General features: G+C 53.6%; 1 protein-coding gene and 1 non-coding gene across 5 annotated transcripts in view; one reads left to right on the top strand and one right to left on the bottom strand.

Annotated features, from left to right (window-relative positions):
* Positions 1-16,739, bottom strand: part of CD82 (CD82 molecule) — a 55,987-nt gene extending 39,248 nt beyond the window's left edge. Inside the window, exon 1 of one of the 4 annotated variants that reach the window (XM_055546932.1) lies at positions 16,639-16,739. The gene's annotated coding sequence lies outside the window, so the exon portion shown is untranslated. The other 3 variants (XM_055546931.1, XM_055546935.1, XM_055546934.1) reach the window with 3 other exon arrangements.
* LOC129629360 (small nucleolar RNA SNORA61) lies at positions 13,909-14,031 on the top strand. The gene has a single exon (XR_008703193.1). It is a non-coding gene; the product is annotated as a small nucleolar RNA SNORA61 (small nucleolar RNA).
* Positions 16,740-24,946: the final 8,207 nt, after the last annotated feature.

Raw genomic sequence — 24,946 nt, 5'->3', positions numbered from 1 at the left:
GCCCTCCCAGACAGCCCCCCAAGTGGCCACGTCTGTTAGGTTTCCGTCCTGAGTCCATGTAGTCCATTGAACCCCCAACTCCGGCAGCCCCAGGCTGGACACAGGAAATGAATGGATGAAACCTACCCTGCCCTCGGGGAGTGCTCAGTCTGGAGAGGGGACAGACAGGAAAGTGAGCAATTGGACACTAGCAATGTCCCCCAGGATTCAAGAATCACAAAAGCTAGCGCCCTTGCAGTTACTAACTGCCAGAGACTGTGCTCAGTCCTGCACATGGCTCCGTGTATCCTTGCAACGACCCTATGGGGCAAGCGCTGCTTTTGACCCCCTTTTACAGTTGAGGAAACTGAGACTCAGGGTGGCAAAGGGACTTGACCATGGTTTACACAGACCACAGGGCTGAGAGTTGAACCGCGAAGCCTGACCAGAGGCCCTGAGCATAACCTACTACCTGCAGAAAAGAAGTGATTAATGATGCAAAACTAAAGTAACCTCGCCTAGGCCCAACCTATATTCACAGGGTTTCACAGCCCCGCCTCTGAACACAGGCAATTGCAGACATTCTGCCAAGGCGCCAGGTCCCAGCTTGCAAACCCTACCCACCCAGGGGCCTGGGCAGCTGGGGGCAGGTGCCTAAAGAGGGGTTCACCTCTGAGTCAGGGCTGCGGAAATGGAGACTGGGAGCTGGGTGTGGGCCCTCAGCAAGGTGATTAGGGAGAAGGAGGGGAAACTCTAATCAGGGACCTCACATGGCAGCAGCCACAGCACACACACCCCCCCGCCCTGGGCTCAGGAAGGAAGAGATGGGGCCACTGTGACGCCACCTCCTCCGAGCAGCCTCCCCAGAACATTCTCCTACACAGACGCACACAGGGCACTATCTGGCAGCCCTGATCATCTCAGTCTGAGTAGCTGGGGTGGGCATTGGGCAGATAGAGCTTCAAACTTTGGCTCTGCCCACCCCTCAGTGTCACTTAACTTTTCTGAGCCTCAGTTTCCTCATCTGAAAAGTGGACTAATACTTCCTACTTCCCAAGCTGTAGTTCTCAGCACCTTCCTAGGCCTAAGAGCTATCCTGGCCTTGGGAATATCTGATGGACAGAGAGACACAGACAGAGAGAGGTGAGTGAGACACAGGAATGGCAAAGAACTGCACACACAGGTATAGGGGCGCTGTCTCTCATGAGTCCTGGGGGGAAATGCAGAAAAGATGGGGAAGGAAGGAGGGTAGGGGCAGGTCTGTGACTCTAAGAATTTGGAGGAGAGGGGCGGGATGGAGCGGGGTCTTCCACCCTGCTCAGCCAGGGGAGGAGGGGCCGGGGCGGGGCCTCTGGGGCCTCCCTGCTCTGTCCTGCAGCCCTTCCTCCTCACCGTCTCTTCCCATCTGCATCTGTCCGTCTGTCTCTCTGGGGCTTCCTCCAACCTTCCCCTCTTCCTATTTCTTTGAGACCAGATCTCAAGTCTCTCTTCTCACATCCCGAGGGCCTCTGAACACCCAGAGTGTCCGGGGCACTCACCCCAGACTCCAGCACAGACAGTCCTCCCCGTGGCAGGCATGGGCTCCAGGGAGGAACAGCCCAGGGGACCCATTTCCACGGTCAGCTGCAGGGGTCCAGGCCCCCCGAGGCTGGGGGGAAGGGCTGCACCTCCACACGGCGGGCAGAACCCAGCCCCCAGTTCCCAGGCAGGGCAGTGGACATGTAAATGGCCCAGACACATGGCAGTTGGGGCGGGAAAGCGGGTCATGGGGGAGACCAGCGCAGCCTTAGGGGGCTCCCTACCCAGGGCCCCCGGGACTACAGAGGGGCAGGGCCAGGACAGCTCCCCTACGCTGGGCTTGGCCAGGGTGGCCCCTCAGCCCCTGCTAGGCCCTCCAGAGATGCCCTGGCTTCAGAGGCACAGGAGACTGATGGGGATGCTGGTGGCAGGGGAGGTAAAAAGAGAGGCAGGGAGAGGGAGACAGGCAGGGATAAGGAAAGAGAGAGAGAATGATAGGCGGAGGACAGACACCTCTGGTGGAGAGGGCCTCCAGGGCAGCCAGGGCTTCAAGCTCCAGACCTCAGGCCCTGCGGTCTCCATGCAAGAGCCCAGGCGGCCCTGAGGCGACCCCTGACCAGGACTGCAGGCCTTACTGGTCCAGGCAGGACACCACCCTAGGAGCCAGCTCAGCTCTGCCCCCTGACCACCCCTGTGCCCTCACCTGCCTCTGTAGCCGAGAGCGCTGCCTCCCCCTGTGGCCTCACGGATGGACCAGCCAGCACCACCCTTCTCCCACCAGCTTCAACCAAGGCCCATTCCCTCCTCAGCCCGCTCTTCTCAGCCTCAGCCTCCCCCAGATTCAGGGAGTGCCAAGCAGTGCCTGGACAAGCACCCCCTCTTCCTACACACACACACCACAGAGACACACACAGAAACACACACACACAGACAGAGGCACACACACACACACAGAAATACACGCACACATAGAAACACATGCACACACACACACAGACACAACACAGAGGCACACACAGAAACAAATGCACACACACACACAGAGACACAGGCCCACACACACACAGACACACACATAAAGACACAGGCACACACACGCACACAGAGACATACACACAGAGACACAGGCGCACACACACAGACACACACACACACACACACAGGTGCACACACACACACATGCTGATTCCTGAGGAACTGGGTCTTTATCACCAGATAGGTGCTAGAATTGCTCCCAGGCCTAAAGGAGCTGAAGCCGGATGAGGGACTTGACCTCAGGCAGCAGCACCTAAGCCACCAAAATGAGCACCCAGGTCCCAAACAGCCCCCTGGAACCTCCCCAGCTCGGGCCCTGGGGAGGAGAGACGAAAGCCCAGGCAGCCCCACACTCTCATTCCTCGTCCATCACCCTCAGCTGCCCTGCCTCGGCCGTGGGGGTAGTCCCTCTGCTAGCCCCTAAAGCAGGGAACCTGCCACCCTGACCTTGGAGATCTAGGGCTCTGTCACCCTCACCCTCTCACAACCCACTTCTCACTCCTGACTCCAGGGGCACGCCTGCGGCAAAATGCAGCCAAGATAAGAACGGCCACTGAGGGCTGGGGAATGGGGCTGGGGAGACAGGTCATGAGGCCCCCACTGCAGGCTTTTAAAAGTTCCCTCCCCTGTCTCGGATAACCACAGTTCACTCCTACCTTACAGGGAGGAGACAGTCTTGGAGAATAAAAATGCTCTCGCACAATCAAGGGAAGTATGGCGATTATTATCACCGTGAGAAGGTTCCGGGCCACATGGAGTTGGGAGGAGGAGGGTATACAGACAGACAGACAGATAAAGTGGAAAGGAAAGGGGCTTGCTGCTAGGATCTGTGCCCCCCGTGAGCCCCAGGGACCAGGCATGGGGTTCCGAGAGTTCTCAGCACAGGGACCCTCCTTCCGTCAGGTGGTGCTTTGGGCCTGGGCCAGCTCTCCGGGCTGCACAGGAAGAAAGGAGCCTGGAGGGCTGGCAACCCCGCACACCAGGTCCAGAGCCAGGAACACAGCAGCCTGGTGAGCCTCCGGGGGGCCAGAGGGAATGGGGACTGTTTGTGTTGCAGGAGGAAAGTGGACATGGAAATGAACTGTGACTGGCCAGACTCCAGGCTCCTGGGAGGGAGAACACAGCGCTTCAGGCCACCTGAATGCCCACCCCTACTCCTCCAGCTCTCCCAGGAGGCCCCGTGTGACCCTAGGAACACAGGTCACAGGCATGCACCCCTTCCACAGGCCTGGAAACTGAGGCTCAGGAGGCCCCGTGCCCAGGGCCACAACGTGGGGCTGGCAGAGCCTGTTGGGAGCGGATTCTGTCTGTCTGCCCAATCATCCCGTTATCTGCCTAGAACACCCCCAACCTGAGCAGATAGAGTTCAGGCCTGACACCAAGGCCCAACCAGACACCCAGCCCCTGGACTGGGTGGTGGAAGAGGAATGAAACCCAAGCTGAGTGCAGGAAAAGGGGAGTGGCCAGCGTTTCCCAAGAGCCTCAGCGGCCGGTGTTTTATCCATTGCATCTCACGCCAGCCTCACAGTGACTGGTGAGGAAGATGGCGTGCTAATTTTCAGAAAGAAGCCGGTGGTCAGAGAGGAGAAGTGACTTGCTCATGGTCTGAGGCTGACCATAAGTAGCTCAGCTGTCCCCAGCCCACACAGACCCCCGGGGGCTCGGGGCCACAGCAGCCAGTCGCTGCCCTCCTTGCCACCTCGGAGCACTAACTAATCCTGTGAGCCAGCTCACCTGCAGGGCAGAACCTGAGACCGCTGAGCTGGCTTGGCCACAGGGAAGAAGGTGGTTGGGGCTGGGTCTGGAGGGAATGAAGAAGACCCAGATCAAGAGAGGCAGAGCTGAAGGCATTCAGGCAGAAAAAGAGGGCAGGGGAGCTGAGTCTTGAGATCTGGAAAATTCTGCATGGTATATCTGGAGGGCAGGTACAGTCCTCAGGGGGACCAGGGGTTGAAGTGGGAGGAGGACCTTGGACCTTGGCCAGACCACCCTCTGTCCACCAGGGACCTCACATGTCTGGGCCTGGGGAGGAACTGGTAACAAGGGCAGCCTGGACTACCCTATCTTCCTTCTCCATGGTTCCCAGCCCAGAGCGAGGATCTCTGGCCAGCCTTTCCTGGAGTCCTGGGCCCCTGGCACCCAAAAGCCAACAGCCCAACTAAGAGCCCTGGGACCCCCAATCCTGAGCTGAGAACAGAAGGAGCCCAGAGTTCTCCCTTCTTACTTAGGAGGCAGCTGAGATGCTGGACCAGGCTCAAGATGGGAAGCAAAGACAACATGGGTTCAAGTCCTGGCTCGAGCCCTCCTTAGCTGTAGGATGCTGGACATCTCACTCACAGCCTCTGTCATGATCTGTGAAATGGGTCCAGTAATCGCCACCCCCTGCCTATTTCATAAGGGGCTGGGAGGCTTGCAGGAGTAAGCACATGAGAAGACGTCCACTGCTAAAAGCTATAAAGCATAAGGTATCATTATGAGAAATGAAGACTTGGGTGCCCCAAGGCCGAGGGTGACTTGCCATGGTCACACAGCCAGGGGGCAACTGAGCATGGTTTGAAGTATGGCTCCTGGTGGCCGGGCCAGAGTCCTCCTACTGCAAGACCCCGAGTCCCCAGGGAGCCCTGTCACTTGGGCTGACCTTCTTTGCATGGGTGGTGGGAGGGGCACAGGCTATGTCCCCCACACCCCAGCTCCTTCCAGGACCTGCTACCACTCCAGACCAGGGGGCCCAACCTTGGGGTTTAGAAATGAAAGCCCAGCTCTGCTGCCTTCGGCTGTGACCTTGGACAAGTCGTTCCAGCCTTTGGAGCTTCAGTTTCCTCATTTGTAAACGGCGGGGGGTGTGTGTGTGATGATAACCTCTACTGGGGGGAGGGGGCTGGTGGGAGGATGACCAGACATCACAGCTGCAAAGTGTCCAGGGCCAGGCTTGGCACACATCAGATGGGCTCTCTCCCTTTCCTCTGCTGTGCCTGCCAGACAGCGCCTGGGCTCAACCAGAGAAAAGTTGCCAGCCTCCCAGAAAAGCGGCCCAGACCATAACTGGGAACGTAAACTGGCTGGAGGACATGAGATCTCGGCAGGAGATCACATTACTGGACGGTCAGTGGGGGTGAGATGTGGAGCAAGACGCTGGCTCAGAGGTGATGTGGGGGAACCTGGCTTCCTGTCCCCTCACATGGAGTCAGTCCCCAGGGCAGGCACAGGGCTTAGGGACTGCATCTCTGCTCCTGCACGACCCCTGCACAGGGGAAGCCCAGAGACAGCACGAGCATTTTTGAGGGGGTGGGTATTCGGGAGGAGCATGGAAAGGTGACAACGTCAGCGGTCCTAAATTAGAGCTCCTGGTGGCTCTCCTTGGATGTATCAGGTCACCTGTCAGAGCCTCAGTTTTCCTTTCCATAAAGTGGGAATGGTGGTGATTATCTTCTCCTCTTGCACACGGTTATATAATAGTGCATCCTGGAGAAGGGTGATGAGCTGGGGGCAGGGGCAAGCTGAGTTCAGATCTCACACCAGCCTTTGTTAAAGAAGCCAAGGTTCCTACCGGCAGCAACCCCAGGAGCTGAAATTCACTGCAGGGCCTCCTCTGCCCTAACCCACTACTCCATTGTTCTCAGACTGGGATCCCACACCAAGAGCAGCAGCATGTCCCGGGAACACATTAGCGACACACATTCCTAGGCTGCACCCCAGACAGACGGAACCAGAAACTGTACGATCTGCATTTTAACAAACCCTCCAGGAGACTCTGATGTATGTCAGGGTTTGAGAACCACTGCAACGCCCCATGACCCGCCTCCTATTCCAGAGAAACTTCCTCCCATGGACTCATCTCCCATTCCCTGGCTCCCAGCAGACTGTCGGGAAGGAGTCACCATGGAGAGAGGTCATTAAATAGTAAAGATCCCATAATTAGTTAATGACATGCCCGGCTCCCCGACAGGAGGGTCAAAAGTCAGACTGCAGTCGTAGAGGAAAAGCTCCTTCATATCTGTCTTTCTCTTTGTCTCTGACTGACTGTTCCACATGCATGCCCCAAGAGCCTGCCTACTTCCCTCCATGAGCCTGCTTGGCACCAAGGGACAGACGATGCCTTTCCCCTCAGGAGGTGGCGGTTTAGTCGCTAAGTTGTGTCCGACTCCTGCAACCCCATGGATTGAAGCCTGCCAGGCTCCTCTGTCCATGGGATTCTCCAGGCAGGAATACTGGAGCGGGTTGCCATTTCCTTCTCCAGGGGATCTTCCCGACGCAGGGATCGAACCCGGGTCTCATGCATTGCAGGTGGATTCTTTATCAACTGAGCTACGAGGGAAGCCTCCCCTCAGGAGACCTGGAGCTAAATGTAGGGGAGGGGGGGACATACACTCTGGTACGTATCACAGAGAGGGGTTTCCCTGAGAATCTGGTCTTCAGACCTTGAGTTTAAAAGTCATCTGACAGGAAAGCCACTTTGAAGAATTCAGCCTGTGAAGATCACTCAAGTTGAGAACCAGACATATGGACAAGGTGGTCACTATGGCAATGTGGGCACGAATGAAAAATTCAGAATGGCCTCAGTGTGCAACAGCAGGGGCATGTTTAACTGGGTCACGGCAGACCAATGTGGTGCGATGCTAGGGACCTGGGAACCACGCTGTGGAAGAATGTTGAATAACATGGAAAAATCCTGCTTCTATAGTGTTACCCTGAAAGCATCAGCACAGGAAGTGGTTCATATGTGAGACTCCAATCTTGTGTGTGTGCGTGTGTGTGTGTGTGTGTGTGTGAACACCAAACCCTTCTCAGGACTTATCTCTGAGCAGTTATTTCCTCCTCTGCATCTGTTATTCACCCTCAAACTTTTTCCACAAAACTATTGCTTCAGTAATTAGAAAGTGTTTTTTTTTTAAAGGGCCCATTAGTTCAGGCAGAGATGAAGGTTGTTATTTTTTTTTTTTAATTGACAGAAATGGATTGGGACTGACATACACACACTACTATATATAAAATAGATAACTAATAAGAACCTACTGTGTAGCAGGGGGAGCTCTACTCAATACTCTGTAATGACCTATATGGGAAAAGAATCTAAAAAGAATGGATATTTGATTATATATACAATGGATTCACTTTGCTGTACATCAGAAATTAACACTGTAAATCAACAACACTCCAACAAAAATTAGTAAAAATAAACAACAACAAAAAAGTTGATAGAAATGTCTCTTTCCTACATCAGAATCATTGACCTGAGGGCAGAGAGGGAGGGTGCTATAAGGGAGGCTTGGTTACCACCCCTCCACGCACACACTCAGGGAGTATTCATACTCTGCATGGTCCCCAAGTGGTCCCCATGACCACGATCAGGACCAACAGATGGAAGGGAGGATAGGTTTGTTCAAATTCTAAACGGTATTTTTTAAGACTCTGATCCATCTGGACATGAAAGGCAGTGAGTTCTCCAAGCCTTGAGGTGTTCGAGCAAAGGCTGAATGTTGTCCAAGGGATCAGACGGGGCAGATAGGTTGACTCAGGGAACTATAATGCTGCTCACAGGACAGCATTATATGATCTCGTGAATTTAGTCACAAGCCCCCAGCTTTGCCCTCACTCTCGGCCAAAAGCACACACGGGTGGAGGCTGGTATCGGAGAGTCTCATGCAGGACTGAGCCCATAGAGGCCCAAGGCCCTCCTGACCCCAGATTTCCAAATAGCCCCAGAACAGTCCTTCACTCCAGATCAGGGACCTCGGTCTTTGGGGAAGAAGGACTCTGTTATTTCCCCCGAAGGGGTGGCAGGGGCAGCCTTCATTCATCACTATCACCCTCTTCATCCTCTGGCTTGAATGGAGGGCGTGCTCTGTGCTGGGCCCACCACTGTTTCACCCAGAACTATGATCTCATTTAATCCTCACCGAAAGTTATGAGAGAAGGGATCAGAGGGGCATCGGAGAGCCCCCGACATGGCCTCCTGCGGCTGTGAGTTCAGAGAGGCCAGGGGTCAGGCCACGGAGGCCTCTCTGCCTAGGTGCCCGACAGTGACCCAGGGTCTGGCTACCCACTCACTTGCTGCGAGATCTCAGACAAAGCAGTCATATCCACCCCCACTGAGTTTCTATCTCTTTTATACATAAGGACGTCTCACCGTGTCCCATTGCAACAGCATTCTCATATTCCATCTCCTAAGACAGTGTGTGGGAGAGTGATTTTCCAGCCTCAGGAGTAGAATTACTCATTGCTAACATTATCGTCAGCAACGTCAAATGAACATTAATCAGTGTTTGCCTACCAGGTATCATTAGAAGCGCCCTGTAGGTATGAGGCGGAACACATATTCTTCTCTCCACCTGTTTCCCTAAACACCCGTGCCGGCCGAACACCTGAGGACTGGCTCCACCCACTTCTTCGCTTCTTGCCAGGACCCCCAGCAGAAGCTTGTCTGATTGGTTCATCTGGGAGATGGTAGTACGCTCAGTGGGGGTCTCCCTTTCTCAGTGAACCAGGCTGTCTGCTGGAAGCATTCCATCTGGGCTGCTCCCCTGCACAGTACCAGCTCTTGCGGAGAGGCTGGCTCCTGTTCAGAGCCGCCTGTGACCGGACGTGTAACTCTGCCAGTTCCAGGGAAGAGTGAGCCAGCCCTCCAGGCACAGATCTAAAGCCATGTTTTCCTGCCTTCCTTTGCAGCTCCATCTTTGTCAACTGCGCTTTTCACTTGGTTCCAAATTCAGAAGGAGAGGGCTTCCCTCTAAACTTAAAGTGTGAAGCTCCTGTAACCTTCACAGCATCCCTCTGAATTGTTTGTTATTATTATCATTCCTATTTGACAAGTGAGGAAAGTCAGCCCTCTGGAGTGAAAGACTTTTGAAATGCTTTCTCAACACCAGGCAGCACTTGGGGCGTGTCCACCACGATGCAGGCTGGAGTGGGCCCCCATATATGTCTGACACTTGACTTCCTCCACAGACACTCCCTCAGTCTTTTGAGGCTTGACAAATTGACATTCATTTCAAACCAACACCCCACCCCCTTTTGAAATAAATATGATTTATTAACAACAACAAAACCCTCAATGTGATCCCCAAGTTCACATAATGCATTTCTGTTTAAATATGTATAGTATGTTTTTTGATAGCTTTATCGTGTCTATTCTTTCTTTCTTGAGCATAAAAATAATGTGGGTTTATTGCAGAAGATTCAGAAAATGGGGAAAAGTTTTTTTTAAATGCCTGTAATTTGATCAAGATAATCCCATTATTATGTTGTATATAAATGTATTCATCTGCTTTTTAGCCTTGTTGAATGCAGTCATGGGGGTGGGGGGCACTCGGTCATTTTGTTTCTGAGGTGTCTCTATGACACTGTGGGGACCTGCCCCCCTCCAGTGACTATTTTGGGGCAGGAGAACAGGGTGGGTACCCACAAGCCCTTTCCCTAAACAAAACCCTGCAGCTCCCCACTGTGATACTGCACGGGCTTCTCTTACAAAAGCCAAGTGCAGCCAAATATACGATAATAAGAGTTTTGCAGCCAGAGAAGGGCTATCTCTTGCCCATGGTCATATGGCAAGTAAAGGATGAGATGGGATCAGAACTCAGGTCTCCAGATTCCCAGACTCAAGCCTTTCACCCAAGACTGCCCCCAAAGACTGAAATCCTGCTCCCTATGAGCTTACCAGGTGGCACAGTAGTAAAGGATCCACTTGCCTAGGCAGGAGACACAGGAGATGCGGGTTCAATCCCTGGGTCAGGAAGATTCCCCAGAGTAGGACATGGCAACTCACTCCAGTATTCCTGCCTGGAAAATTCCATGGACAGAGGAGCCTAGTGGGCTACGGCGACTGAGCGCAAGCACATTAATAATAGCAACACTACCCAAAACAACCGGCACATATTAATACAAAGCACTCACTGTGTGCCAGGTACGTATCACACAGGCTTCACACCCATTGATTCGTATCATTCTCAAACAACATTATGAGAGACATACTCTAACTGTCTACATTTTAGACGCTGAAACGGATGGGCAGAGGGGTTAAGACCCTTAGGGTATGCCTAAGGTCACACCCAGCAGGTAAATAGCAGAAGCAGAAATGATAGTCGAATTCCAGAGTCCACAACGTTGCCTATGGTTCCTTCTCCACTGTCCTGGGCCAAGGCCAGCTGGACCTCCAGCAGGCTTCTGGAGTATTTACTGCCTGAGAAGCAAGAGAACTGGCCTAGGGGACCAGCCCCCGGACCAGCTCACACTGCCACTTCACAGCGGAGCCGCAACCGAACCAGGCTTCCTAATGCTCCGTTTCCAGCACTTCATCCACTTTCCTGCACGGGTCCTATGGGCCCAGGTCTGGAATCCTCAGCAACTCCCATCCTTAATCACCCCTCAACACAGCAGGGAAAGCCAGGGGTGGGGCCCAGAGAAAGGCAAAGACAGAAGCCAGGAAAGAAGCCAGAGGCGAGAGCAGACAGGCTTCCAGAGCGCCTCACTGGGTGGTCTCCGGGGATGATGTTGGGGGGAGTGGGGGTCTGGGAGGGCATCTTCCCATCCCCCAGCCCTGAGCCTGCGCCTCACGGGACAGGGTCACCTGGCACAGATAACTGCTGACTTGAAGGTGGCTTTTCTGGCTGAGTCAGGGTTCACTAAAGGCCAGAGATGTCCCCACCAGGCTGGGGCTGGAGGAAGTTGGGCTCTTCCCCTCTCAGGAGGGGAAAGGCCAGGCCTCACACGGGAAGCCGAAACCCGGGCTGAAGCAATCCAGCCGCCCTGTTCCCACCTCCCTGAACCCCAGTTCCAGGCCCCCAGGGTGGGCAGTCCTGAAGGGCAAGGCAGGGGCGTGAGACCCCTGCGTCCCAGCCCCACCCTTGCCCAGGAGTCACGGAGGGTCTGGCTCAAACTGGGTCCCACTGGGCCACTCTGAGGAGAATCATTCACTCGTTCCAACTCCATTTCCCAAGTGCCCGCTGTGGGCCAGGCTTTGTGCCTGGAGTCGGGACACAGAGATGGACAGGGCCGCCCCTGACTGGGAGGGTTCCCAGGGCCACTCCACGGGCCACCAGCAGCGGGGAGGCAAGGGCTCCGTGTAGACAAGCACAGAGGGAAGAAGGGAAGGGAGAGGAAGGGTTTCAAAGGAAGTCTGCCAGTGACGTTCAGACCCACTTCCCCTCAGGAAGCTTAAAGTCACTCTGGGGAAACTCAGGGACCCCCAGGAAGGACACCACGCAGGCGGAAATGACTAGTGTCTTGGGGCACGCACACGAATGCTGGCGAGGCGCAGAGGGCCTGTACGCAAGGCTGGGGCTCTGGGGGATGTTTCTGGGGCCTGAGGAGCAGCCTGGTACAGCCTGGAAAGACTGGCCAGATGTAGAAACTAAGGACAGTGGCAGCTCTCATTGAGGGAGGGTTCACCATGTGCAGGCAGAAAACTGCTAAGCGCTCCACAGGCAGTTTTTTTGTTTTATCCTCATGTCACCCTATGAAGTATTAAGCATTATTATCCCCAATAAACAGATTCAGAAACTGAGGCTCAGAAAGGGTCACCTAGCTAGGGATGGGCAGGGCCAAAACGTCGGCTCCAGTTCTTCACCACAATGCTGGTCTATATTCCTAATCTTTGTGGACAGGCAGAAAGAAGCGAGGGTGCTTCAGGTAAGAGATAGGCAAGGCTAGGAAGTGGGATCGATTACCGTGTGTTTGAGAGGAGTTGCCCAGTTCCACTTTGTACGGACCCTGTGTTCTGTGTGTGTGTGTGTGTGTGTGCGCGCGCACACACACTCACATGTACCCTACTTTGCAAGTGTCCAGTGTTACAGAACTTCCTGAGAGCCAAGTAAAGAATAAGTCATTAGCAGAGCAGGGAAGGACAGACAGCCCGGAGAGGAGAAGGAACTTCTGAAAAGTCACACAGAGGAACCAGGACGAAGTCTAAGGCGCAGACTGCAGGCCTCTTTCCTCCCTTCAACTGCCTCTCCAGGTCAGCCCAGAGTGAATCTGCTGCTCACAGGAAACCCACAGTGTCAGGGGAAACCCAGGGATGAGTCAGGAACCAGGCAGCCCTCAGACACCAAGTGGGCCCGTCACAGAGGCCCTGGGCCTGCGGTCCGCCTCCTCCCAGGCAGTGTCAGGGGGTGAGGGGAAGAGGGAAGCCAGCATAGCAGGACACTCAGTCCATGTTTACCTCTGGGCTTCCCTCCTGGCTCCTCAGACCCAGGCTTAAGGGAGGGGAAGCCGGTGGGCAGGACAATTCCTGCTGAGATTAAACCAGCGCCCCCCACCCTCACCCCGGCCCTGGCCCTGGCCTGCCCTAGAGAGGGGCCGAGGCTTTTCCCTCCTGCCTGCCTCTCACACAGCCAACTCCTGACCATTTGATGCTCTTGGTGAAATCGTAACTGCCCCCTGAGTTCACCGTGGGGTGGAGGAAGTGGGTTTAAAGATTTGGAGCCAGGGGTCAAGGCCAAGCCAAAACCACGGGGTGCCAGTGGGCCCCAGATGCTACAACTCAAAAAGAATGCTTGGGGCTTGGGGTTGCCGCCCTCTGCGCCAGGAGGGGCTGTCTGAGTCTCAGAGGGGGACAGGGGCTGCGTCCCCAGGGTTGGGGGGTAAGAAGGCGGGAAGAGCTTCCAGGCAATGGTTCAAAACTCTGAGGCCTCAAGAGAGAGGGGACTGCCCCACACTGCCGAAACTTCAAAGGAGCCCTGGAGGAACCAAAAAAAATCCCCCCACCATGTGAGAAATGTGTGTTCCCACTGGCTAACCTTTCACCCCGGCCCCTCTGGGCTAGACGAGGAGGGGAGGGGCTGCAGGCACTTCTTCCCAACCACCCAGCTCTCCAGCCCCCGCCCCCTGACGACTGGCCCAGACGCCTGTCCTACAGAGCCTTCTTGGGCGACTCCCTCTCTATCACTCTGCAGCACTCGCCACCCTCCCCAGCGCCTGTACCCACCCAACCCAGCCACCTTCCTGAGTGTCTGCCATGCTCTTCGGTCTAGGCTGGGTGGGGGCTAGAAAGACACACAGGGCAGATTAGACACTGGGACACTCGCTCTCCCCGCCCCCAACAGCACCTCCCCCCAACCCCAGCCCCAGACCTCCCCAAAGCCCCCGTGGGCCCTCCTTCCCCATCACTACCGCCATTGGCTCATTCTCCCTTGACCGCTGGGTTCTGAACCCCAGCACATCTGGCAGACTGTCCATCCTAAAGTGCCACTCTGACGAGGTCACTCCCCTGCTCGGAAACCTTCAGCAGCCCTCAAGGTCTATAAAGCAAATCCAAACATTTCATCTTGGCATTCAAAGTCCTCCACGAGTTGATGCAACCTACCATTCTCCCTTCCCATTCCTGCTGAGTCTCAACTCTTCAGCCAGACTGATCAATCAAGCAGTTTCTTCAAAATTCCCTGACCCCTCTTCCCTTTTCCATCAAATCTGAACCCTGGTCTTGGTGGTCAAAAAAGGAGGCACAGTGGTACTGAAGCTGTGCTTATAGTATCTGCTGTATAGCATGTGGGCTATTTTCAAACAAGGTTGAAAAAAATTTCCCCTGAACACGCTGATGCCCTTACCTTCCTCTAGGCATCTGTCTCTATCCAAAACACTGCCTTAGCTGTGGATGCTGAAACCTTTGAAATGCTTAAGGCCCACCCAAGAGTCCACTTGCTCCAGAAACTTTCCTGAAGATCCCTTTGACTCTTCGTCTATCTCCTATCAGAGTCCCCTTGCCCAAGTTCCTTACCAGAGTGTAAGCAACTAAGGACGGGGTAAGTTGTCATCATCCATCAGTCATCACATGGGGTGGAGGGGTGGCGGGAGGACTTTCCTCTAGATGTTTACTAAGCACTGTTGGAAAGGAACATCTCTTCCCTGCGCCCCACACAGGCAACACCTACTGACCCCTCTCCCTCCCCACCATACCAAACTCTTAATCTTATGCCACTCAAAAGCTTAGAGAGGGAGTCTGGGGCCCCAAGTTGATCTAAGCCCAAGCAGGACTTGGAATCACAGGCAGAAAGTTCTGTTCAAGTCTCGACAACTCCAGGAAGCCCCTTCACCCCATGCCCTGGTTTCTCTAGTGTCTCACCTCTCTTGGGCACCACCCCTCCCATACCTCCACATGCTGTCCCCTCCACATATTCATAGTACAGCCCTCAATCAAACTCTGTCCCATGGTGGTTTTTAAGTCATGTCCAACTCTTGTGGCCTCATGGACTGTAGCCTGTAAGGCTCCTCTGTCCATGAGCTTCTCCAGGCTGCAATACTGCAGTGGGCTGCCAGTTCCTTCTCCAGTAGTGCTTTCCAGCTGGTTCCAAAGTATAGGGCTCCTCTTGCCAGGAGATTCGAGGAGTCAGTCACCTTCAATGCCCAACCCTGATCAAACAGATAAGAGGTGCACACACTGCCCCGCACCTCCACCCTGAGCCCAGCATGCAATGGGAGAGCTGGATTCTGGCCACCAGAGCAGTTCCATATCCATGACATCTCATCTGGCCTTGAGCTCTGGGTGTGAGTTATCTTCTCCAGCAGAGGCATGGTGGGGGTAGGGACCCTACTGGGAGCAACTCAAAATGAGTGCAGAACCCGAAGGCTATCACTTAGCTCCATCTGATATATAATAGATGTTAAGTAAACATCTGGGGGGTTATTTAGCCAGATACCTAACGACTGGAAGAGTATTACCCAAAACTCAGCTAGTCTTTGGTCCAGATGACACCTCCCCCCAACCCCAAAATGGACAAAGTGTTGCTGGTGGCAGGTGGCGAGTTTTGGCTCTCACAAGGTCAGGAGGAGCTTCAGCCAGCCCTCCAAAAACAGCCTCATTCCCAGGCAGGAAGCCAGTCTATCACCTGCCCGTCCACATCAGGGCAGCTGTCACACAGGGAGGGCTCACTGGGTGCCTGGCGCCTTGCTAAGCACTGTATACACATTATTGTATTATGTCCTCCCTACCAGGTGGCTCAGTGGTAAAGAATCCGCCTGCCAATGCAGGAGTTGCAAGTTCAATTCCTGGGTCGTCGGGAAGATCCCCTGGAGAAGGAAATGGCAACCCATTCCAGTATTCTTGCCTGGGAAATTCCATGGACAGAGGAGCCTGGCAGGCTACAGTCCACAGAGTCACAAAAGAGAGGGACACAACTTAGCAGCTAAACAACCACCACCATCACTAGCATTGATTATCATCACTATGCCCATATTACCAATGAGGAAACTGAAGCATGAAAAGTGACTGGAACCCAAATCAACGTGGTCCCAACTCCCTGACCACCGAACTAGCTACTATGGCCCAACACAGAACACCCACCGCCACCAGGGACAGAAACCTCCAGCCCAAGAAGGAACTTGGCATGCAGCAAGAGCCCCAGGCTCTAGGCTTAATATTGGGCCCAACGTTTGGTGGGGTTTTCCCTTGTCTTCCCCACTTACCCAGATAAGAATTTGTCCCCTGGCTTCTGCCAGGGGCCTCCCAAGCCTGCTCACCTGGAAAAGCCCTGGGGCGGGGGGCAAAGTCCCGCTGAGTTTCCCACCCCACGTCTTACTGGGCTCTCAGAGGTGTGGGGAAGGGGAGGCTGAGACTTCCCTGACTTGGATCTCCACGCCCCCTCCGCCCCCCAGCTTTCCCAGGCCTGTGAGTTCAAGTCCCATCGGAGGAACGAGTGAGACCCTTAAAGCAATGCGCTTCAAGCTCGCAGAGAGTTCGCTTTCCTCACTCTGCGGGGAAACAGACTGTAGTCTGGGTGACGCGATCTGAAATACCTGTTGCAGTCCGCTCTCACTTGCCGGCCTCACCTTCCGAGGGTTCCCAGCGAGAAAGGGCAGTGGAGGCACGGAGTCCACCTGGGTCCAGCCCCTCCTTGTACTGGAACCCGAGAGGTCCAAAGCCGGCTAATCGGGGGTCGGGGGGGAGGGGGAAGCGCCTGGGGTCACACAGATGGTGCGCGGCGGAGCCGGAGAACTGGAAGGGGGCTGGCGGTCAGGACTTGCGAACTTAAGCTCCTTCTCAGTCAACCACCAGCTTGCCTTCGCGGCCAGACCTGTCACTTGTTCCGAGAAAGCTGCCCCGAGCGGGCTCTGGAAATTGGGGGCGAAGACTAACCTTGCTCGTGGTTTGCCGGAGGGCCTCCCCCACCCACTTCTCACCTGCCGCCTCTGCTCTCTTTTTTTTTTTTTTTTTTTTTGCTCGGAGGTGCAAGCTCAAGAGTCGCCCGCTTGCGCCCCAGTCCTCCGCGTCCGACTGCGCAGCGACGGGTTCAGTCGCTGGGTCGTCCGTCCCCCTCCCGGCGGTCTACGGGGAACTCAACGGCCTCGGCCTGGCCCCGCCCCCTCCGGAGGGCACGCCTCCGGGCACGCCCCTCGGCCTCCGGACTGGGCCCAAGTCCCGCCCCCAGCCCCGCTCCCAGGCTCTGCCGGAACGTGGCTGGCCTCCCAGCCCGACCCGGCTCCGCTCGCCTCGGCCTTCCCCCTGCCTCGAGCCCTGTGGCGAGTGGAGCTGTGCCCCTTGCCCCGCCCCGCTTACGGCTCCCCTCAAAAACACTCCCAGTCGGCCCCGCCCCCATGGTCACCCTGGGGATGGGGCCCTCCCTAGGCCTACCCCACCCACCTCCAGCCCCCGGGCCTTGCCTGGATAAAAAGCTCTCTCTGGCCCAGGCGCCGAGCTCCAGCCTGGGATGGGTGGGAAGCACCCCCCACCCCGCCCTACCCCCCTCCACCCCCCGCCCCGTCTCAGTGCTACCTAACGGTCCCGCCCCTTCCTCAGCCTTCCTCAACATTCCCAGGCTCCTCCCAGGCCACTGGAAGGTCCTCCCAGCATCCCCGCCTCTGCCTCCCTCCGCTCCGGAGCTAAATCCCCCCGCCACCAGCCCTCCTAGGAAGAGGCCACTCCCTAGGAACGCCCCTTCCCTCGCTTCACCGCCTGTCTAATCCTGCCCCGCCTTGGGAAACCTACCCCGGGCAGGCACGCCTCCGGGGGAAGAGCAGGGGGGGGCCCACATTGGCATTCCAGGGCGGGTGTATCCGGGTGCAACGGGGGAACGGCGGCGTGGGAGCGGCTTGCGTTCCAAGTCCGGGCCTCTATCAAGATGTAGCTTGGATCCAGGCACTATTTGAAAATACTAACAGCCACCACGGATTGAACTCTCGCCATCGGCCAGGCTCTATGCCAAACTCTGGCTTAAGAAGAGTACTTTACAAGGACTGGCCGTTGAATTCACAGGACTCTGGCCAAATGTTGCGTCCGTTTTACCGATGAGCAGCCTGAGGCTTAGAGAAGGGAAGTCAGGGGCCTCCCGAGTCTCAGACGGGTGGTGAGCAAGACCCAGCCCCAGGGCCGTGAATCATAAGGCTTGATGCTGCACCAGCTTGTCTGGACTGGCCCCTGGAGAAGTAGCCCAGACCAGCCAGCTACTGAGACAGTTCTAGCAGGCTGCCGGAGGTAAGGGGAGGAGGCGTGGGTTGATGAGCTGGGTGGCAGGGAGGGGTTGCTGGTCCATCCCTGTGAAGGTGGCTTTCTCTCTTGAGAAGAAGTGGCTCAGAGTTAAGATGGGTGGCAAAAGATCTCCTGATGGCTGTGGTACCCCCCCCCCCTTGCATCCCATCGCCAGCCTTGGGTCCCTGTGTAATGACTAGAGCCATTGACCTGTCTTGCTGACAAAGCTCTTTCGCTCCCATTATCTCACTGACATCTCACAAGAACGCCATTGTGGGGAGGGTATGATTATGCTGGTGTTGCCTGGGTGGAGTAGGCTGGGGAGCTGGATCCCTGCCCAGCAAGGTGGTTCCCGAAGCACGGTCCTCAGACCAGCAGCAGCAGCAGTGGTAGCATCTGGGAACTTGTTAGGAACATGTGTTTGGGGGCCCATCTCAGATCTACTGAATAAGAAACTCTGAGGGGGTGAGCCTAGCAAGTTTGCCTTAACAAGGCTTCAGGGTGATTCTGAGTCACACTCAAGAACCACTGTTCAGCATAAAGGTGAAGTTAGTGTGATGTGAGAATCACAAAGACCAGGGAGGCTCTTGGGAGCCTTGTGACCCAAGGCAAAGCAAGGAAGGTACTTAATTAACCTCTCTAGACTGAGCCCTCGAAAGGGAAAATCATGGGAACAATCTTGAGGGTGGCTGAGTGTTTGGCCACTCTTAGATACCCTCCCTGCTCAATAAATAACTGTTCTCTTTCTAGTAAAAAGTCTCCTTCATAGAATCTCCACATGAAGCTGGAGGAGTGGGGTTGGGGAGTCCTCTAAGCCTAGAAATGCCCCATAGTGTTGTCCTTCCTAGAAGGACACCGTCTTCCTACAGGGGGCCAAGAGCCTAAAAAGCCCTAGGTGATATTGATTCTGCTGGTCCACGGACCACACTTTGACAACCATGGTGCTATTCTGCCTTGGGCTGGCTTCCCACTCCCCACCCTAGCCAATCCGTGCAAAATGGCCATACACTACCTTCCTTTCCTACCCTGCTCCAGATCCCCTTCCCTCAAGCTGGGGGTGTTGGTGATGGTGATTGGCAGGTGGCTAAACAGCTGGATTCCATCATCCCTCCCTACCCCCTTCCTCGACTGAACGGAACTGAAAATAAAACATGTCTGTTCTTCTGCCGTGAGAAATATTCTTTACAATGACCAAGAAGGCCATGCTGAAATTTCGAATTCTTGTACTGTTTGGAGTTCTGTGCGGGAATGTGACGGTGTGGAGTATGTTGGCCCTGACCCCAGCCCTTGGTGCCACCCACCCCAGTTCGCTTCCTAGCTCCATCTCTGCCCTGTGTCACAAGTAACCTAGGACACCGGCCTGTGAACACCCCAGCCCACAGGCCCAACTCTGTCTGCACAACTTGCCTACAGCTACCACTAGTCACATCTCTAGGGGTGCATGGGGGGGCATGTTGTCCCCCTGGATGGACCTGGAGAAGTTGCTCATATACATCCTAAAACTATGCTTGGGCCATTTAGGCAGCGCTATCTAGGTTTTTAGATACCTGAAGCATGATAGAGGAGGGGTTGGGGTGCAGGCTCTGGGGAGACACAGGTGGCCTCCTGTCCAGGGTGATGAGTGGCACTGCCGTTCAGCCTGGTCTTCCCAGCACCTAGCCTAGTGCCAGGCACACACTGGAAGCTTAAGGTACAGTCATTGAGTATATGCGTGTCTCAGTCATTTAATGAAATATAAAGTTGGGTTGGTTTTCTAGCATTTCCTTCCAGCCAGAGTCAGCCTTTGTCATAACTTGCCTCAGGCATTTTTTCTGGCAGAGAGCTGAGCCACCTCTAGTGAGAGATTACAGATAGAAGTCTTTTGGGAAATCTCCAATCCATTTCAGAGATGAATCTGGGAGTTCTGGAGGCAGGAAAAGGAGCAAGAACTACTCTAGAAAGACTTGGGGCAAGCCTTCAGATGACCAACTTGGAGATAGGGGAGACAGTGGTTATGGCAAGACCTTGAAAGGGTGTGGTTGTGGGGGTTTCAGCCTCTCAAAAGATTCTCCACTCCAGAGGTGGCTCAGGAGCTGCAGAGCAGGAGATCTGAAGGTCCTTGTGTGGTGCAAGAGCATGGGTGTCAGGGTCTCACTGATGCCTGGCCCAAGGTAAGTGGCCAAGACATTTTACAGCTCTGGGGGGAAAATGGAGGGCAAGAGGTGCATCTGTTTCTGATTGTTGTATAACAAACCACCAATCATTTATTCAGCCCACAAATCTGCCGTTGGGGGTTGGTTCCATAGGGAAGGCTTCTCGCTGTTCTACACGATATCAACCTATTCAACTGGAAGTCAAGGATCCATTTTCAAGATGGCACACTCACCCAGCTGGCTAGCAAGTTGGTACCGGCTGTCGGCTGTCGGCTGGGAGCTCAGCTAGAGCTGGGGACCTGTTCCTCCCCATGAGGCCCGGCAGGCTGCTGGGGCCTCCTCACAGCAAGATGGCTGGGTTTCAAGAGCTAACAGAGATCAAGATAGAAACATTGACATTTTATGATGTTTAACAGCCTAGCCTCAGAAATCATGTTGCATCACTTCCTTTGTATTCTATTAGTGGTGTGTGCATGCTAAGTTGCTTCAGTCGTGTCCAACTCTTTGAGATCCTATGGACTGTATAGCCCGCCAGGCTCCTCTGTCCATGGGATTCTCCAGGCAAGAATACTAGAGTGGGTTGCCATGCCCTCCTCCAGGGGATCTTCCCAATCCATGAATCGAACCTACGTCTCTTGCATCTCCTGCATTGGCAGGCGAGTTCTTTACCACTAGCGCCACCTGGGAAGCCCTCCTATTAGTAGAGGGAATCACAAAGTTCCACTCGGTTCAAGGGAGGGGGCATAGTCTCCTTCTCTCTATGAGGGGTTGCAGTGTCCTAGAAGCCCTTACAGGACAGAAAATATTGTTGCAGATATTCCTGTTGGCAGGAGAATCAATCTGAAAAATACAATCTGTTTTGAGCAGGACCTCAGAATGACTGTAGTAGAAAGTCCTCTGGTGGGAACTGAGAGTCCGAATTAAGCTGATTTAAAGAAAAAGGTGCCCAATATTTGCTCACGCAACCATTTGTGCACAAATAAATCAGAACTCTGGCAACGGACACATAATCTTGAGTGTTTGGGTTGTTTAGGATCATCCTTCTTCAGAGTCCTCAGAACTTCAACCTGTACCGTTCTAAACTCAAATAGCAACCGTTGGATCCTCATAACAACAATCCTGGGAGGCACACACTATTGATTCCCATTTCTAAGATAGGGGAATGGAGGCCCTGAGAAGGTAAGTAACCAGCTCAGGGTCATATAATTAGTAAGTGACAGAGGAAAGAGAAGTGAGAGTTTATAGCCAACCCAGTTTTCAGTCACAAGAAACTGACTCCAATGGGAAAGGCCCAAGTTGGGCAGGACACAGACACCCAGATGTTGACCACCAGCACCAAGCCACCAGGTCTATCTCTGAAGGCTCACACTGAATCAAAGAGCTGCCCCCAGGGTCTTAAAAACACCCACCTTCCTGCCTGAGAAGCAGGAAAAATGCTGGTCTCTGGGGAGCTGGGTTCCACCCTTGCTCGGCACACACCTGCTCCTTGCTGTGTCCTCTTTCTGAGTCTCGGGCCAGGAAGTGGTCAATAGCAATTTTTCAAGCCTGGGTCTATGGTTGAGCATGGTAATGTCTGCATTTGAATGGGCTCAGCAGGGCCAAGGCCTTCACTTTCTTCTCCAAAGGACTGGATGAGGATCTAAAAAGCTGGATTAGAGCTGGGACAGGACCCAAAGTGAAAGCGAAAGTCACTCAGTCGTATCCAACTCTTTGCAACCCCATGGCCTATACAGTCCATGGAATTCTCCAGGCCAGAATACTCAAGTGGGTAGCCTTTCCCTTCTCCGGGGGATCATCCCAACCCAGGTATCAAACCCAGGTCTCCCCCATTGCAGGCAGATTCTTTACCAACTGAGCCACAAGGGAATCCCCAAGTTCCCACCAAAGGGACTGAGCCATTGGTTGCTTTCTTTTCTTTTTTTAATTTTCTGTCTCAGCCATTTAACAAAGATCATTTAGACCCCTGCTTGCCCCCTACTACATCTGAAGGTCTGAGGGTTAATCCCATACAGCCCTGGCCTCATGGGGCTTTTGGTATATTTAGGAAGCTGACCCAGAAACCAGGGCAGGGGTGTCCCACAGCATGACAGCACCAAGCACGATGGCAACATTAACAACAGAGCCTCCATTCTCAAAGTTAGCTCTTACCACGCACCAGACGATTTAAAAATGGCTACGAGTATATTTAACTAACTGGATAACTAGCGTTTGTGTAGTGCCTTACATATTATTAGGGTCACAAAGGTGGCTCAGACGGTAAAGCGTCTGCCTGCAATGTGGGAGACCCGGGTTCGATTCCCGGGTTGGGAAGATCCCCTGGAGAAGGCAATGGCACCCCACTCCAGCACTCTTGCCTGGAAAATCCCATGGACAGAGGAGCCTGATAGGCTACAGTCCATGGGGTCGCAAAGAGTCAGACACGACTGAGCGACTTCAATTTCACTTTTTACTTTCACTTTACATATTGTAAAGCTTTTTAAAAAACACCTTGGGCAACTGTTTGTTAAAGGATGTCTCCCCATCCTCAGTTCCCTGTTACATCTGTTGTTTTCCGCTTTTGGGCATCAGGTCAACCCCATGGCAGGGGTTGGACACCCCAAACAGTCATGAGCCCACATGCCAATGAATGTTCATTTATTTATTTATAATTGAGATGTATGTGTCTTGATTATAAATAAATGTGGAGATGTATGCTTCTTAATTATGTATGTTATAAATAAACGGTAGCATTTCTGTTATAAATAAAAATCAAGATGTAGACCTCTCGATTATAAATAAGTAAATAAATGGCAGCACCTTGCTCCCATTTGGCATAGTTTGAATTGTATGCAAAATCAAAATTTTAAAAAACAAGATAAAAAAATCATTTAAAATATTCAAGATACATAAAACATGCACAAACATAAAAATCAGTAGACAACCCTATTGTTTTCTCCTTGAACCACAATAAACCCTATTGGAGACCGTTTCTCATGGCCTCTGTGCCCACAGGGAAGAGCAGAAAAGAAGAAAACAGAGAGGGCTCCTCTGGGCAACCCTATTTCAGTGTCTTTAAATACGCCTACATCCCTGAGATGGATGGGGAACTACTACCAAAATGGGACCAGAAATGGCAGCTCTCACACCTGCCATTGGGTGGAGCTGCACAAGACCAGCGTGAGATCCTTCCCTAAACGAGGTGCAAGGCTAAAAAGAACACTCCCGTGACCCCAAAAGCCAAGGATGTAGACAGTGTCCTCCATAGTAAAGTTGAGGATGCCAAAACTCAGAGAATTGAATTGAGAAAAAAAACATTTTGTTTTTGTCATGAGTATTTCATCATTGGGGATTTCACAATATTTAGATGTACAACTTCTGAGAAAGAAACAAAAAATCCAGAACACCCTGCTGTGCCTTCTGATAGGGCAATAGCTAGTGGACCTGAGTATGACACCCCCTTTGTCTGTAATGTACACCCCCCAGCTGACCACAGTCCCCACCTCTCCCTATTGCGTACCTGCCTTGCTCTCCTCATCTCTGTGGAGCCTGCCTGGTTGCGGTGGGCAACTGAGCTTGCAAATCCTGGGCTCAACACAGGCTGGTTGAACTGGCGTTCACACTGAGAGCTCTCTGGGTAGCAGCACCGCCTCACAGACCTCTGCCAGCAGACATCGCAGACTTCCTTCCCTTCTCCCCATGACCCTCCCTAAGAAAGCTGCAGTGTTAGCACTGTTCTCTGTGAGAGGTGGTTTAAGCTCAAGTCCCTGCCCGGATAACTTTCTGGCCAGATGACCTTAAGCTTGCATCTTCACTTGTCTGGGTCTGTTCCCTCGTCTGTAAGCTGCAGACAACATACACGCAACATTTGCTACAGTGGGGCGTTAAGGTGGACCAGTCAGTCGTCTCTGAGTCGCTGCTTTCACTAGCAGGTGTGTAGAAACTACAACAAAAACAAAATATTAAAAAAACTTTTCGCTGGCTTCCCTCTGAAATGAGCATCGAGCGCCGTCTGGTGTCTGTAGCTCTCAGTGCAACCGATCAAGAGAAGCTTGGAGAGGAGAGGCTGGGGGGAGAGGCAAGGGTCCCCAACCTCCACCCTGGGCCTCGGGTCAGTTCAGGCTCCCAAGAGCAGAATGCGGGCCCAACATGAGGGCCAGGCAAGGGCAGCTGTGGAATTAGGTATCCTTAGGGGGTTCCAGCTGCAAAGTCCTTACCCAGCGCAGACAGAAACTTGGCTTGGGATGTGGGAGCCAGTGTTAGTTGGCCTGCAGTGCCTTTGGGTGTCTGAAGGCCTTGAAGATTGATGACTCTTGTTTAATAATGGTGATGAAAAAATATTTAGTAGGCATTGAGATGATATTAAGTAGGCAATGAAATAATATTACAGTAGGCATTGTATGGAGGAGATAACCCCACGTCCAAGGGCAGAGAAGCCCCAGCAAGACAGTAGGAGGGGTGAAATCACAGTTAGAATCAAACTCCGTACCCGCCAGAGAGGCTCAGAGGGCTCAAACAAACCTTATGCACACCAGGACCCAGGGACCCCACAGAGACTGAGACACAACTGTGTTGGAGTGTCTCCTGTGGAGGAAAATTCTGAAAGAGATGGGAATACCAGACCACCTCACCTGCCTCTTGAGAAACTCTTATGCAGGTCAGGAAGCAACAGTTAAAACGACATGGAACACAGACTGGTTCCAAATTGGGAAAGGAGTACATCAAGGCTGTATATTGTCACCCTGCTTATTTAACTTATATGCAGAGTACATCATGAGAAACGCTGGGCTGGAAGAAGCACAAGCTGGAATCAAGATTGCTAGGAGAAATATCAGTCACCTCAGATATGCAGATGACACCACCCTTATGGCAGAAAGTGAAGAGGAACTAAAAAGCCTCTTGATGAAAGTGAGAG

Source organism: Bubalus kerabau, chromosome 15 (genome assembly GCF_029407905.1).
Source record: "Bubalus kerabau isolate K-KA32 ecotype Philippines breed swamp buffalo chromosome 15, PCC_UOA_SB_1v2, whole genome shotgun sequence".
In the NCBI taxonomy this organism is placed as follows: Eukaryota; Metazoa; Chordata; class Mammalia; order Artiodactyla; family Bovidae; genus Bubalus; species Bubalus kerabau.
The sequence above is the reverse complement of the archived record's forward strand: the minus strand, read 5'-3'. Positions and strand labels throughout refer to the sequence as shown.